This window comes from Syngnathoides biaculeatus, chromosome 12 (genome assembly GCF_019802595.1).
Source record: "Syngnathoides biaculeatus isolate LvHL_M chromosome 12, ASM1980259v1, whole genome shotgun sequence".
In the NCBI taxonomy this organism is placed as follows: domain Eukaryota; kingdom Metazoa; phylum Chordata; class Actinopteri; order Syngnathiformes; family Syngnathidae; genus Syngnathoides; species Syngnathoides biaculeatus.
Window position 1 is genome coordinate 4,251,051 of NC_084651.1, and position 17,184 is coordinate 4,268,234.

A 17,184-nucleotide genomic window follows, 5' to 3' on the forward strand; every position below is an offset into this window, starting at 1 on the left:
ATCCGACATTGGACACTCTAAATTGCCCCAAGGTGTGATTGTGATTGCGGCTGTTTGTCTCGACGTGCCCTGCGATTTGCTGGCGACCGGTTCAGGGCGTACCCCGCCTCCTGCCCATTGACAGCTGGGATAAGATACAGCACTCCGTGCGACCCTCGTGAGGATAAGCAGCAAAGAAAATGGATGGATGGACAAATTCAGCTGTGCAATTCACATTTACTGCTCGGGACCTTCGTGTACTTCGAGTATTATGTGATAAAAAATCATCACACCCATTCACCAATCATCCATCCATTTTCTTTGCCGCTTATCCTCATGAGGATTGCGGGGAGTGCTGGAGCCTATCCCAGCTGTCAACGGGTAGCAGGCAGGTACACGCTGGCACACCGAAACAGACGAGTTGCACTCAAAGTCACACCTACGGGCAATTTAGAATGTCCAATGAATGTCGCATGTTTTTGGGATGTGGGAGGAAACCCGGAGGAAACCCACGCAGACACGAGGGAGAAAATGCAAACTCCACACAGGCGGCTCCGGGATTGAAGCCGGGACCTCAGAACTGCGAGGCCAACGCTTTGCCGCCCTCACCAATCAATCAAATACCCCCAAAAATTGTTTATCGAATAAATTGTCAGATGGAAAAGAAGGACATTTTTATTATTATTATAATTAGATTGGGAAGCTTTTTTTTTTCCAAAAGAGCAAACGGACAAAAATATGATTTCTGCGGGAAAAAAAAAAAAAAAAACAATTCTATATTTTTGGCTCATCCCTGCCGTCATGAATCACGCGGACGTTACCATCCCAGACAATTTGGCGCGGCGAAATCATCCGCCACGCCGATCGTCAAAAATGGAAGGCGCAAAGTCACGTTTGCGTCGCGTGCGGTGAATAAAAGCGGCTGGTGGCCGACCAGCCTGAAACCGAGCGTGCGGCCTTGTTTTCCTCACGTTATTGCCTTCTTTTTTTTTTTTTTTTTCTATTCCTCTTCTTCCTCCTCTCACAGCAGCATCCTCCCCCTCCCCCTCCCCCTGCCCCCCCCCCCAACCCTCATTCCATCCTCTGCGACTTTCTTGTGTTCCCTGGTTACCAAGTGTGAAGCGTCTGGAATATGTTCACACACACACACACACACACAGCCCAGCGCAGGGGGATTTAAATGTTGTGCGTCTGGAGGATGACGGGGGTGATAAAGAAAAAAAAAAAAAAAGGGGGGGGCGTTCGTGGGGGAGGGGGGGGGCGGTCGGAAACGCGAGGCAAGGATCAGAATAGGAATTGAGGAGTCAGAGTGAAAACCGCCGTCGGGTGCATGCAAATAGGCCGACGCTGTCACACCAAGACAAATATGAGAAATATTGTAAATAGGAAATCTTGTCAAGTTGTTGTCGTGTGCGAGGGAGACGCGCGGGAGCCCCCCCGCCGCACCCCCCAATCCCCGGACCACCCGTTCACCACCCCCCCACCCCTTCCTTCCCTCCCTCCCTCCACTGTCACGTAAACTGCTACTTCGTCTTTTCGCTTTCCTTTCAAGCTGCGTGATGCACAAATATGTGCGATATTCTTCCGCTTCAAGGACACGTGCGAGGTGGGTTTTTATTTTAACCCCCCCGCCCCCCGCCCCCCCCCCCCCCAATTTAAAAGAGCTCACAGGTGTCTAACCTTGGACCTTAGCATCTCAGAACTCCACCGCGTTGCCTCACGTGTCTCTTTCAACTCACATTTTGAACGACGGCTGGTCTTTATTATGGCCATTATTAATTCATTTTTCATTTTCCAGAGGTACCATAATTTCTCGTGTATAATACGTCATGAAGTGTAATGCGCACCCCCAAAGTTGACCCTTCTACCAATGTACAACGCGCACCACCAATTTGCTGCCACTCATATGCTCAAAATTTTAGGAATTATCTGTATTTATATTTTGTCAGGTCTGTACTTGTATTGTTTTAAAAAAAAAAAAAATCATTAATAATCATCATTGTGCTAAGGGGGCGCACATTACCGTAATATATATAAGTGTGTAACATAGGACATCAAATATAATTTCAATATGTATATTTTTAAACACTATAGAGCTGTAAATGACTATACAATATGATTGTATTTTTTATTTTTCATCCATACCTAAATATAAAGCGCGTTTTATGAACTTTTTGAAAATATTTTTGGAAAAAATGTGCACATTGTTTTCGAGAAATATTCTCCCTTCTGCGACCCTTTGTGGGGATAAGTGGCTCGGAAAATGGACGGATGGCTATCCCGCCATAGTTTCAGCAAAGCTCCTGAAGCCCAATACTAGCCAGTCAACGTGTGCGGCCACAAGCAACTGCGCAAGAAATGATTGACGCCTCGTCAGTCTCTGATTGGTTGTTGTTGGCGGTGACGGTGGGCTCAGCTGGTAAAGCGTTGGCCTCACAGTTCTGAGGACCCGGGTTCGATCCCCCGGCCCCGCCTGTGTGGAGTTTGCGTGTTCCCCCCCAGTGCCTGCGTGGCTTTTCTCCGGTTGGGCACTCCGGTTTCCTCCCACATCCCAAAAACATCCAACATTAATCGGACACTAAATTGCCCGTAGGTGTGACTGTGAGTGCGACTGTTTGCCTCGATGTGCCCTGCGGTTGCCTGGCGACCAGTTCAGGGTGTAACAAGTAACCAGAGCCATCCTAAAAAAAAAAAAAAAAAACATAAATGTCTTGAAATGCCCCGGTTACATGCCAGATTTTTGTTATTTAAAAACTAAAAAAAACAATTAAAAAAAAAAATATATATATATAATTATTATTATTATTATTATATATTAATACAACCTGTACAGTTGAATTGGGGCTTCATCTTTTTGAGAGGGGGATTTGAAATAAATAAATAATGTGGCGGCACGGTGGTTTAGCTGGTAAAGCGTTAGCCTCACAGTTCTGAGGTATCGGGTTCGATCCCGGCCCCGCCTGTGTAGAGTTTCTAGTTCTCCCCATGTCTGTGTGGGTTTTCTTCCGGGCACTCCGGTTTCCTCCCACATCCCAAAAACATGCAACATTAATCGGACACTCTAAATTATTAATAATTATTAATCTAAATTGCCCGTAGGTGTGATTGTGAGTGCGAGTGTTTGTCTCAATGTGCCCTGCGATTGGCTGGCGACCAGTTCAGGGTGTACCCCGCGCCTCCTGCCAGTTGACAGCTGGGATGGGCTCAAGCAACCCTCGTGAGGATAAGCGGCAAAGAAAACGCATGGCTGGACTACTGCCAGGTTGACTTAACAAACACGACTTGAAGAGATACTTTTGAGCGGGTGAGGGGGCAGGAATTGCATAATCCTCGAACCTGGAACCGCGGGTTTTCCGTGCGCTACGTGGTGTCCGTTCGAAAGCGAGTTCGGTCTCCAAGAAGGCGGATTTCCTCCGCCGTCGGTTAGCGGAATCAGCAGCAGTCGAGGCGTAGCCAGATGTTGCAAGATGTCGCCGCTATTCCTCCGTCGCTCCCGCGTCCGGCCCCACCCGAACGCAACGCTCCCCAATCAGCTGCGCTGCCAATGAGCAAGGAGATTCTCGCGCCCCCCCCCCCCCCCCCCCCCCGCCCCCCGCCTCCGCCCTCGCACGCTGCTGCAGCTCTATTTTTCGCTCCGCGTGAAAGCGGAACAAAAATCTTTTTTTCCGGGAAGTCTGGCCCGCTTCACGTCACCGTTTTGTCTCAGCCAGAAGCCGACGGGTGTGCCGCTGAGATCCGTCAGCCTGCGGCGCGAGAAGACACAAGAGCTCGTGTCACAGTGTCGTCAGAAAGAGGCACTCGGAAGGAAGTGTCACGTTGCAGTAAAGGTTTTTACTCCGTACTGGCAAGGCCGAATTTAGAGTTGCGTGCCTTTGGTGTAATAGCGCACTGTGCCACGCCTTGTGGGGGCAGCACTGAGTTACGTAGCGTAATTACAAGCTAATAAAAGCAGCAGAGAAAGTAGCGGCTGCTAGGTCGCTTGCGTCAGGTACTTTTCTTAGCTGGTTGGGTTGCTCGTAGGGAGGTAAGCCAGTACCGTAATTTCCGACCTACGTGCTTTCAACTCTGCGGCTTGTGCGGTGACGCGGCTAATTTGTAAGTTTTTTGTAACTCTGCACTCGAGCGGAAAAGGTAAGAGTGAGACTGGTGGAATATATGTGCAGAGGAAGTGAGTTTTACCTGTATGTTTTTTGTTTTGTTTTTAAACCGGCCGTGTTAGCGCTGTGCTAGCGTGGTCCTGCAGTGTTGCTGTCGTGTCGCTGTGATTTTTACTGGTAGGCTTTTTTTTTTTTAACCGGCCCTGTCAGCACTGCATTAGCGCCACGCTAGCTTGTTGCCGCTGTATTACTGCCACATCTCAAAAGATTTAGGTATGTTTTTTTTTAAAACGGGCCCTGTTACCACCGCGCTAGCATTTGCGCCACCCTACTGTGTTGCTGCTGTGTTACTGCCACGTCTCAGTGATTTAGGGATGTTTTTTTTTTTTTTTAATGGGGCCTGTTAGCGCCGGGCTAGCGTTAGCGTTGCGGTAGTGTGTTGCTGCTGTGTTAATGCTGCGTCTCGGCGATTTAGGTGTTTTTTTTTTTTTTTAACAGGCCCTGTTAGTGCTTGCTAGCGTGTTGCTGCTGTGTTGCTGTCGTGTCTCTGTGATCTTACGGGTATGTTTTTTTAAACCGGACCTATTAGCATCGCGCTCGCGTGATTTAGTTTTTTTTTTTTAACGGGCCCTGTTAGCGCCGCGCTAGCGTTAGCGTCGTGCTATCATGTTGCTGCTACGTTACTGCCACGTCTCAGTGATTTAGGTATGTTTTTTTTTTTTTTTAACGGGCCCTGTTAGTGCTTGCTAGCGTGTTGCTGCTGTGTTGCTGTCGTGTCTCTGTGATTTTTACCGGTATGTTTTTTTAAACCGGACCTATAGCATCGCGCTCGCGTGATTTCCTTTTTTTTTTTTTTTTTTTTTTTTTTTAACGGGCCCTGTTAGTGCTTGCTAGCGTGTTGCTGCTGTGTTGCTGTCGTGTCTCTGTGATTTTTACCGGTATGTTTTTTTAAACCGGACCTATTAGCATCGCGCTCGCGTGATTTCCTTTTTTTTTTTTTTTTTTTTTTTAACGGGCCCTGTTAGTGCTTGCTAGCGTGTTGCTGCTGTGTTGCTGTCGTGTCTCTGTGATTTTTACCGGTATGTTTTTTTAAACCGGACCTATTAGCATCGCGCTCGCGTGATTTCCTTTTTTTTTTTTTTTTTTAACGGGCCCTGTTAGTGCTGTGCCGTGTTGCTACTGTGTAGCTGCCGTGCTAACCTTTTTTTTTAAACCGGTATGCTGTTTTTTTTCTTTTACCAGCCTTGTTCGTGCTGCCGTGTTGTTGCTCTGTTAAGCTAAGCTAAGGTATTAAAACTTTGAAAACTCTTTCTGCGTACCGTCTTTCTTTGTAAATATCTCGCGTTTCAATGTGGGCACTTTTACTTGTGTGGCTTTTGCACAGCTGCGGCGTGTGTATGTACCAAATGGTATTTCCTTTACAGATGTACTGGGGGAGGCTTATAACCAGGTCCGCTCTGTAGGCCGGAAATTACGGTGACTATCTTTACGCGTGTGGGCCACACCGACGACGTCCAAATCGCACACTGCGATGGTGACCTGGAACTCAGCGATAGCCAATCGGCACGCAGATTAACTGAAGTGAATCATAACAAACACCGAGGACGACATCTTGTCCGTGCAGATCTTCGACCATCCCGTTCTCAGGCGGACTCTTCGGCGAGCCCTCAAAGCACGGCCGAATCCAAACGGAAAAAGATCTGTGAAGAAGCGACCCCCCCCCGCTCCTCGCAATACATGCCGCCGGTACGAGTGCATCCACAGGAAGTGAGAGTTTCGGCTGTTGTCCGCAAATCCGCCCACATGCTGTTTGTTTTCTTGTCCTTTGGGAATAATTTAAGGCGATAAGACCAGCAGCAACATTTTCCCGCCTGCAGCTGCTTCCACGCTGACCTCTTCCCGAGCTACGGTACACTTCCGACGTCTTCTATTTATACTGCGCATACCTGCCAGGAGCTTAGCCGCTTTCCCATTTGTATGCGCCGTTGTTTTTGCCCTTCGACGCGAGCGACCGTATTCGCAATGTCAAAGAAGTCAAATGGAAACCCGGAAAAACTTCAGCCCCCCAAAAAACGAACGTAATCCAAATTTTAAACGGTGACGAGCGAACGAATGCCACGCTCGGCGTACTACATCCCATAATAGTAGGCCTTGAAGTGCGAGTGAGTCCAAGTCCGAGCCTTGGAATTCTCCGAAAAATGGCGGCTTCATACAAAAATAACCGACTACCTGGTCAATTTCAGGTAGGTTGAATCAAGGACAGACCTGAATAAACATCCATCCATTTTTCCGCTTATCTCATGAGGGTTGCGGGGAGTGCCTATCCCAGCTGTCACCGGGCAGGAGGCGGGGTATTCTTATTCTACAATTCTGAGGTCCCGGGTTTGATCCCGGACCCGCCTGTGTGGAGTTTGTGTGTTCTCCCCGGGTCTGTGCGTGGGTTTTCTCCGGGCGCTCCGGTTTCCTCCCACATCCCAAAAACATGCAACATTAATTGGACACATGAAAAATTGCCCCTAGGTGTGATTGTGAGTGGGGCTCTTTGTCTCGATGTGCCCCGCGATTGGCTGACAACCAGTTCAGGGTGTAGCCTGCCTCCTGCCCGTTGACAGCTGGGATTGCCATGAGCAAGCAGCCCGGGGGCAAATGCAGGAGTCCGAGACGAGGGCATGATATTGAGTGTGGTTTTATTCTAAACAAAGGTCGAATACCAATAACAAGTCCAATATAGGCAGAGGCACAAAATCGCTTGGCTATAGGCGAGATTCATACATAAGATTCAACATAAAGCAAGGTCCGATGACTCTGAGGCACGCAGGCACGGGGGAGAACATGCAAACTCCACACAGGTGTGGCCAGGATTGAAACTGGGACCTCAGAACTGTGAGGCCAACGCCTTACCAGCTGAGCCAGCGTGCCACCCAGGAAAAAGCATTTCAACAAAAAAGGCTAAATGGACCCACCCCATCCATTATCTACCGCTTTTCCGGGTCAGGTCGCGGGGGAAGTGGCTTCAGCAGGTATACCCAGACTTCCCTTTCCCCAGCCACTTCTTCCAGAGGGATCCCGAGGCGTTCCCAAGCCAGCCGAGAGACATAGTCTCTCCGGCGTGTCCCGGGTCGTCCTCGGGGTCTCTTTCTGGTGGGACATGCCCGGAACACCTCACCAGGGAGGCGTCCGAATCAGATGCCCCAGCCACTTCATCCGGCTCCTCTCAATGCGGAGAAGTAGCAGCTCGACATTGAGCCCCTCCCGGATGACCGAGCTTCCGTCGAGAACCTCTGGTGCAGGGGCGGACCCAAATGCAGGATTTCGAGGGAGAGGCATCATGTTCAATGTGGTTTATTCCGGAAACAGGGTCATACAGGACAAATGCGCTTCTGACCCTACCTCTAAGGGAGACCCCGGACACCCGACAGAGGAAACTCGTTTCGGCCGTTTGCATCTTGTATACATGGACCCAATTATAGTGAAAAAGTATACATTCCATTCGAGCGTGACGATATGACCTGGTATGAAAAGCATCGAGCAAATAACAGGCGCGCTATTTAAAACGCCAACAATACACATGATTACTAATCCCCCCCCCCCCCCCCCCCCACCCACACACATCTGATTCACTCCCAACAAAACATTCTCTTGACCCTTTGGCAACAAAATAAACAGCAAGTAGCAGGTTGCCTGGCGTGGTTAGCGAAACTGCTGTCCTGCATCGTAATTCGTCATTCACGTGTCTTAGTTACAAAGCAGCTCCTGGGGGGGGTCTCTTACCGCGGAGGGAGGTCCATCTTTTTTTTGGGGTGGGGGTGTGACAATACGTGCGTCAATACTGTGACGTTTCAAACCTCTTTCTCTGCTTTTCTACTTAGATGTCGACGGGTTCTCTTCCACTTGCTTCAAACCAGCGATCCTGCCTACCCAGAATTCGGACACTGTTGTCCTTGAAGGGAATTCGGTTCTACTTTACGGCTGAGTCCAGACCCGAAGAAACTGGCCTGCCGCCGATCTGCCACTTGCTCAGTGTCTCTCTGGTGGAGGAACTGAAATTTGTTTCAAGGTTTCCAGGCGGCCGTACCAGGTTTTCGGGAGGGATGGTTCGGAAACCACAAAAAAGCCGATCCCGCTTTTGTCACGATAATTCAACTGAAATATGCGGATGGGCCTTCGTCAAGGATGTGTCGAGAACGCGGTCACGTTGGCGTGTGAAATATCAGAACAGCGTCGAGAAGATTTGCCGTTGAAATGTTGCCATTGTTTACGCCCACTTGTGTCTCCATGGCAACTGAATCCCCCCGGTGGAAGTCTTCCAGTTGGAACCCGAACGTGTTCTCAAAATATCTTTGATTAAACGACCGGGAACGATCAGAGCCAGAAGTGGGCCCCCGGGGCACCTGATGCGCGTTTTGCTGGATCGGCGTCAACCTTCTGGCACTGCTCATTCCGCGAGTGCAACGCTGCGGTAAGAGGGCGGCGAATCCCCCGGGATGCATCGGGATCAAGGCCGAGCCGTTCTTCTTGACATATGCCCATCAACAAAAACAAAAAACATTCCGAAAGCTGCGAACGCTTACCCGTCGCAGAAGACAGCCGAGCGCTTTATCAGTCGCGCTGCAAGAACACCAGGAGTCCTTTGGACCCGGAGTGCAGCTGCGAGACTCAAAGCGTCAGCCGGAAGCTGGACGGCTGCCTGGAATCTGTGAAAGAAATTGACTCGCTTAGGAGGGAATTCGTGTGGCGCGCGGGATGTCCAACTCAGCATTACACTTGTTGTTTATTTATGGTGACATTCCACAAAATCAAAACATCCATTTTCCACTTGGAAGAGATTTTTCTTCTTCGTTGGCTTTTGTGTCGAGAGCTGCAGAGGCGCCGCTGCTCGATCCACGTGAATAAAGACGGAGCAGTTGAGGTATTTTCATGTCTTTGAGCTTCACGGTTCCCTAAATAAGAGGTAGAGCTTATTGCTCACTTTGTGAAACGCCATAGCTGGGATAACAGAAATGAGCAAAACATTTCTGGTAATTGTAAACCTTCCACCACTGTTATTATAAAACACAACCGTACCCGATACCACTGTAGGGCTCGTGCGCCGACGTCATAAAAATCACGTGACTTTTGTGTACGTCGCCATATTGCCTGTCTAGCAAAGCGTTGTTCAATGCTAAGTCGGTTGGAGACGACACGATAATATGTCTTACAGCACCACGCTCAGAGTCTAGATGATGGCGTTAGACGTGTGGAAGGTGAAAGTAAACGAAGGTACGTGGAAAAATTACATAAACTCAACATATTTCGTGCCGAAGTCGACGTTTTCGCCGATAAAAAAATTGGACTGCTAATTGGCTTCCGCTTGTCTCGGACAACTGGATCTACACGTGGATATTGGCGAGTAAATCGTGATTTACACGGAAAAGTTTGAAAGCGTATAAAGGTCTGGACGCATCCAAATACGTAGTTGAATAAATCCCACATCGTGACACTTCTGACGGCTCGTGAACGCCGAAGCGTGTTCGGCCACACGTTAACCTTTTCCGGAATCCGTCGATCTTTTCTGCTAGTATTCAATACGAATACCAATATTTAGATAAATGACCCCTGGTTTTGCAAAAACTCGCATTCATTAACTATGATTGAAAAAAAAAAAAAAAAAAAAAGCCTCCACGGAACGTGCACAGAAGCGAGTGCGGCCACACGTTAACCTTTCGATATGCATTTTTTTTTTTACAAATGAGGGAACTTGGCATTATAAATACTTTTCTGAAATTTGAGATTGAGAAGCATAATTCCTACGTGAAGTGAAGCGATCGCTACACAGTCGTGTGTATTTGGTTGGGCACCATTTATTACGTTTAATTGCCGAAATCCATCGATATTTTCTGGATCTTTTCAGCTGGTATTCCATATCCAGATCTCTTTGAATATCCGTCTTGTGCGTTGTGACGACCGACAGCGCAACAGGTCTCGGGCAATTTGAAAAATCTGCTGAGGTTCAACGGCTCCCGCAGCGCACAGCTGCTCGGTTTGACCGGCAAACTGTGACGTCACCTGCACGAGTAGAGCTATCGCGGCACAACGAGCTACTGACAGTCAAGAAGCGCAACTCTAAATTTGGGCTCGCCTGTAATGCTCGAAAAGTGCAGATGAACCGCGATCATGCACGACGGCCTCACGATTTTGAGCACTTTAATTCTGAACGCAAATGTTGGTCCTTTTATCTCAACAAAAATATTTTCCAAAGGCGGTTCTCGACAAATTCTGTCAGAGCGCCGTTGGAAATATCAAATAAATATCAAAAGCAAAATAATTTTATCCGCGCAATCTATTTGGCCCGGCACGGCAAAGTGCCGCCATCTCGCCGTCCTTTTGAGAGGACGTCAGTGTGAAAGCGAGCGACGCGTGAGCCGCCTTTGAATAGACGACGCTTTATTTCAAATAATCTCTGACACTTGTTCCACCGCCCCCCCCCTCCCCCCTCCCTCTTTTAAAAATCAAGCTTTTCATACGTGGTTGCATTCACGGAGCGAGACATACTTTTATTTGAAAGCCGTCGGCTTAACCTTGCGTTGGCTGCGCGCCTCCTTTTTGCGGAAAGCAAAGCCGTCCCGGGAAAAACACGCTCAGCCTCTCGTCGGAGCGACTAGAGCGAGGAGTCGTTTTGACGCTAACGGCGCGCCGGGTGTCGAACGTGGCCGGAATGCCGCTAATCGGCCAAGCGGGTCGCATTCAGTGAGGCCTCAGCATATCCGCGTGCGTCAGCGTGCGCGGCTACTTAAGCGCTTAGCGGCAGCGCGTGAACGGCGATTTCAGGAGCTGGAACGAGAAAAAGCCTGACCCTTTTTTGCTGTGATGATAATTTTATTTTATTTTTTTAAGCAGCTTAAAAGGACACTCCAGCTTCTTTACACCCCATTAGCACGGTCGTGCCAACACGCAAGCGCAAACACAATTTGGCTCATCACATTTTAACGACAACTGCACTGAGCGGTGGACTGGGTACTGAAAGACTTATGGACACAAGGACTGGGAGACCCATTGTGAAAAATTACCCTGACTTCGGAATCAAGCAAGCGATTGGCTGTCTGAAACAGCCAATCACCGGCCAAACTGTCAAAGCAATAAACTATGGAGCACTGCCAGGAGGGGCGTGGCCTGGTCACCGCTCTGGGCGGTGCTAACTCTGGCGCTCGTCACAGCTGTCGCGCGTTCGGCATGTTCAAGCGACCGTGTATTTATGTTGCGAGTTTTGGTCACGGGCATTTGCCAGTTCATTGAGTTTGCACCAGGAAGTGAAGAAACGGGTCCAAGCGGGGTGGAACAGTTGGCGGAAGGGTGTCTGGTGTTCTACGTGACAGAAGAGTATCCACCAGGATGAAGGGGAAAGTTTATAAAACGGTGTTGAGGCCGGCCAAGATTCACGGATTAGAGACGGTGGAACTGAAGAAACCGCAGGAACCACAACTGGACGGGGCAGAAATGAAGATGTTGAGGTTCTCGCTCGGAGTCAACAGGTTGGATAGGATTAGAAATGAGCTGATTAGACGGAGGGACAGCCAAAGTTGGATGCTTTGGAGACGAGTTTAGAGAGAGAAGAAGACTTCAATGGTTTGGACATCTTCAGAGGTGAGAGAATGAGTTGGAATATTGGTTGGAGGGTGCTGAGGATGGACCTGCCAGGCAAAAGAGCGAGAGGAAGACCAAAGAAAAAGGTTGATGGATGTTGTGAGGGAGGACACGATGACAGTGGGTGTTAGAGAGGAGGATGCACCAGATACGCTTAAATTGGAAAAAGGCAAAAGAAACTGCGTCTGCAATAAAACCCACTGGACATTATGCCTTTGCCTTGCAGTCCTGCGTTTGGGCCCTCCCCCGCACCGATGGCACGTGACACTATGCATGTACATATCAGACAACAAACTGACTGATCCAAGCAAGCGGGCAGGCAATTTAACAACCTGCCTAACCAACCAATACACTAGTCACCAGTTTACCTAAAAACTGCGGCTACCTAATTACAAATGTTAACTAAAATATCCATAATCTCCCTACCTTCCAGTTTAGTGACTGACTGACTCTCGGAAGCAACCAACACTCCTCCTACCCACACAAATTTTATTCTCTGTTATTTCATATTTTCTTCTTTTTTAAAATCCTCATATCTGTTTATCCATTTGGCATGAGGCCCAGCAAAATTTCTGCTCCTGCTATCTCCTCTTGACAGATCGTTTGGACTGCAATAATGGCTCTTAATTATCCCTTGGAGGGGCTGCTGTGAGACCTTTGGAATTTAAAAAAAAAAAAAAAAGGCAGTAAAAACACCAAAACGTACTTCTTGTTCACATACACATGACAAAAGAGAGCAGAAAGCAACGTCACACGGGCTGGAGTCCATGATAACATGAGTACTATTTGAAATTGCAGGAATAATAGAACATCTGAATATTTGGATTAACATTTCTTTATGAGGCATTTTTAGATAAATAAAGTACTACTACTAATAGCCGGTGTTGGAGGACGCTTTTTTTTTTTCCTCCGCGTGGTCGTTTCATTTCGGGTAGTGAGAATGTTGGTTATCCAAACAAAGGCTGGAGACGAAGACTTTACTTTACAGAATATTCCGGCCACTTATGAGTTACAGACAATGGCTGTAGAGAGCAGATCACAAGTGCGAAGATGCAGCGAAAGCGCACATCCTTTATCTCGTCAGAAGGGCGGAACATGGGCGGTATCAAACCCGTGGCACGACATCGGGGCTTTCCGCTTCGACAAAAGGGTTTCTGTCTCAACCGGTCCATCAAGGTTAGCCTACGTGCAGAGATGCACTCGAGGACACATCTGGCTACAGAGCAGATCCCCCAGTGAGGACTTCTTCACCGGTATGGGTGTGCCTCAAATCCTGGCCCTCCCTGTGTGGGGTTTCAACGGTGTCCCTGTGCCTGCGAGGGTTTTCTCCACGCACCGTTTTCCACCCACATTCCAAAAACATTGCATGCTGGGTTAATTGAAGACTCTCCATTGCCCGTTGGTGTGAATGCGAGTGCAAATGGTTGTATCAATGTACCCTGCGACCAGTACCCAATCTCCTGCCCGAGGATAGCTGGGATAAGGTCCATCACTCCGTGACCTTTTTAAAGATAAGCGGCTCAGAAAACGGATGGCTGGATAATAAAGACATTGTTGAGCCAGCAATGGAGCCGTCAGACTTAACAATCACAACATCGTCACAAGCGCGTTGCGGCACATTTCGACAACGGAGGCGGCGCCGACAGAAGGATGATCAACACCTCCGTCGTTTCTCGACGGAGCTCCACACCTTGCCGGCGCTTCTTTGGTGCGTTCGTAGGCGGACGTTGAGCGTGTGATTGATTATCGTTATTTTGGGTGTTATTTTTGTCACCGTGTCAGTGGTATGGCTGGTAAAGAAGCCATATTAGCCTTAAACCGCCAGGAAATGAAAAGTAAGAGGAGAGATGATGGAAAAATGTATAAGGGGAGAATTTGAAAAGCACCAACAGTACCTATAAACCTAAGAGCTAAAATTACCAACCGATTAACTTACTGACTGAGGCAACCAAGCAACAAAATCAAGTGACTCACTGAAGGTGGCACGGTGGGCGACCGGTGAGTACGTCTGCCTCAAAGTTTGAAGGACCAGGTTCAAATCCTGGCCCCAGCTCTACTCAGTCTGCATGTTCTCCCTAAGCGTGGGTGGATTCCCCCCCCCAAATACCCAAAACAGTGTGAATGGTTGTTTCTACATGCTGCGTGATCGGCTGGAGACCAGTTCAGGGTGTACCACGCCTCCTGGCTGTCATAAGCCAGCGGCACGGGGGCGGACACATATGCAGGACTCCGAAGCAAAGGCATGATACGAAGAGCGGTTTAATTCAAGGAGGAGGTCGAACGCCAAAAGGCAGTCCAAAACAGGTGGAAGGCCAAAAACGCAAGGCAATGGGCAAGATCCAAAAACATGCACAAGGTCCGATGACTACGAGGCTAACTAAGAAACATGGACAAGACGTGGTCAAACTAAAGAGGCACAGGCTTGCTGTGACAAAGGATTGCTCGACACTAAACTTGCTAACTTACGCACGGTAGCCGAGTATCCCAGGATGCAGTAAAGCACAGGCAACGAACTGGCAAATGCCGATGACACATTCACCAATAAAGTGTTTGGTCAATTACTGTCCAACATGCAACACAGCTGTCAGAGGTGGTACCACCCAGGGCAGTGGTTTGGCACCGCCCACAACAGTGGCAAAGCCATGCCAGACACTGGTCGAGGGTCTAGAATAGCCTCCGGCATGTCCGAGACCCGTGTGAGGAAAGGTTCCACTGAAAATGGATGGACTGACGGAACTAACTGACCAACAACGTAACCGACTGAGTTACTGAGAGAACCCAGCAAGCTACAAACAAACCATCGACATCCCGGCACCGATCTGCCCATCCAATCGACTAAATAACCACCAATCAAACAAGCCAACCTACAACACCGTGACGGCGTGACACTGTCAACTTTGTGTGCGCGCTGGTGGCCCAGATACGACGCGTGACGGATGGCGGGTGTCATCTCAAAGGGCAGACGGCTGCTTCACGTGATGGATGGAAACGCCCGCGAGGAGGGAAGAAGAGGACGGAGAGGAGGAGGAACGCGTGTCAGCGCCGGCGGCGGGCGATAATGCCGTGAAATAGACGGCACCGATGTGTCACACGTATGCAGTTTTTTCTTTTTTTTTGGCCGGCGGAGTGACGTCTTGAAGAGCGCCAGCCGCCGCCGACTCAAATGGACTCCGGTGCTGACTGACTGCCTCGCGCAAAAAGGTCAGCACACGCTGCGTGCATTATCACTCAATTCTCCCACTTGGACCCTCCTCGTCTTCATCCTCATCCGCCTGGAGCTCCACAAGATGCACATGGAGTGGACCTGAGGACCTACTTACAATCTATTTTTTCCCCCCGAAGGTTTCACCGAGGCGTAATAAGAATACTCATTCACACGCACATCAACCCTGCGGTTGAAAAAGTACTCGGACTCTGTACTCAATTACAAGCACAGGTCATTCACAGGGGGAAAAAAAAGACAATGTCAAAGGTAGGACTACAGACAAAACTTGAGAGTAAAAGTAAAACCTGCGAAAAACCGGACTTCCTCGTTCCTTGGTTTCGTCAACTTGAATCCGATCATTTTCTGCCAAAGAGACAGCGATGTTTGTGGGACAGGGACAATCGCTTTCAATACGACAGACTTTCGGAAGACTCCACGTAGTAGTCTTCCATTATTCCCCTTCACGGATCAGTTTTGCAGTTCTGATAGTAGCTCGGGAAGCTCCGTTCAGACTGCTGATCTGGGGGACCAACGTGGCGATAGCACGGCCACCAGAACCAAGCGGAATACGGGTAGAAACGGGTCGACGATTACTCGTAAACCAGCGCAAACGCAATTTGAGGACCGCCGGCGTGGCCTTGTTTCCCGTCGTCTGACGTCACCGATCAAGGGTGTCACTGCGCCAGAGTGACAGATCGATGACGTCTGACGTCACCGATCGAGGGTGTCACTGCCCCAGAGTGACGGATCGATGGCGTCTGACGTCACCGATCGAGGGTGTCACTGCGCCTGAGTGACGGATTGGGATCGAGGGTGTCACTGCGCCTGAGTGACGGATCGATGGCGTCCGACGTCACCTATCGAGGGTGTCACTGCGCCTGAGTGACGGATCGATGACGTCTGACGTCACCTATCGAGGGTGTCACTGCGCCTGAGTGACGGATCGACGGCGTCTGACGTCACCTATCGAGGGTGTCACTGCGCCTGAGTGACGGATCGATGACGTCTGACGTCACCGATCAAGGGTGTCACTGCGCCTCAGTGACGGATCGATGGCGTCCGACGTCACCTATCGAGGGTGTCACTGCGCCTGAGTGACGGATCGATGACGTCTGACGTCACCGATCGAGGGTGTCACTGCGCCTGAGTGACGGATTGGGATCGAGGGTGTCACTGCGCCTGAGTGACGGATCGATGGCGTCTGACGTCACCTATCGAGGGTGTCACTGCGCCTGAGCGACGGATCGATGGCGTCCGACGTCACCTATCGAGGGTGTCACTGCGCCTGAGTGACGGATCGATGGCGTCCGACGTCACCTATCGAGGGTGTCACTGCGCCTGAGTGACGGGTCGATGACATCTGACGTCACCGATCGAGGGTGTCACTGCGCCTGAGTGACGGATCGATGGCGTCTGACGTCACCTATCGAGGGTGTCACTGCGCCTGAGCGACGGATCGATGGCGTCCGACGTCACCTATCGAGGGTGTCACTGCGCCTGAGTGACGGATCGATGGCGTCCGACGTCACCTATCGAGGGTGTCACGGCGCCTGAGTGACGGGTCGATGACATCTGACGTCACCGATCGAGGGTGTCACTGCGCCTGAGTGACGGATCGATGACGTCTGACGTCACCTATCGAGGGTGTCACTGCGCCTGAGTGACGGATCGATGGCGTCCGACGTCACCTATCGAGGGTGTCACTGCGCCTGAGCGACGGATCGATGACGTCTGACGTCACCGATCGAGGGTGTCACTGCGCCTGAGTGACGGATTGGGATCGAGGGTGTCACTGCGCCTAAGTGACGGATCGATGGCGTCCGACGTCACCTATCGACAGCTTCATCAAAACCGAAACAAACACGGGTGACTTCAACCGACATATTCTGCAAAAATATCCCGCTCCAGTCCAACGATTTGGAATTCAAACCGACGTTCAGGGAAAAAAATACACCTCAAAAGGCAAAAGCTTTTATAGCTCGACTAACATTTTCGATAAAAATCAGCCTGGAGTGTCCCCCTAAAATTAAGTTCTTGGAGTACTTAGCATGTCACAATGTGCGGCGATAAAAAATCTAACGACTCCATCTTGGCATTGGATTTTTTTGGGGGGTTTAAAATGAAAAAAGGCTCTGGAGGGATCGTTTAGTGTGCAACACATCGACGCCATGATTCCATATGCTACTTTAACGTCCAACATCTCCACTGTGCGCTCGCTTCCTACTCGTTGCTATTCCTGCTCTCCATTTGATATTGGCGAGCCCGCTTGAAAATCCCTTAATG

The 17,184-nt window shown here is 49.6% G+C and overlaps 1 protein-coding gene across 1 annotated transcript in view; it reads right to left on the reverse strand.

Annotated features, from left to right (window-relative positions):
- ccdc172 (coiled-coil domain containing 172) overlaps positions 1-17,184 on the reverse strand; it is a 119,203-nt gene that overhangs the window by 13,672 nt on the left and 88,347 nt on the right. The window contains exon 9 of the transcript XR_009797506.1: positions 8,648-8,770. The gene's annotated coding sequence lies outside the window, so the exon portion shown is untranslated. The remainder of the gene's footprint in view (positions 1-8,647; positions 8,771-17,184) is intronic.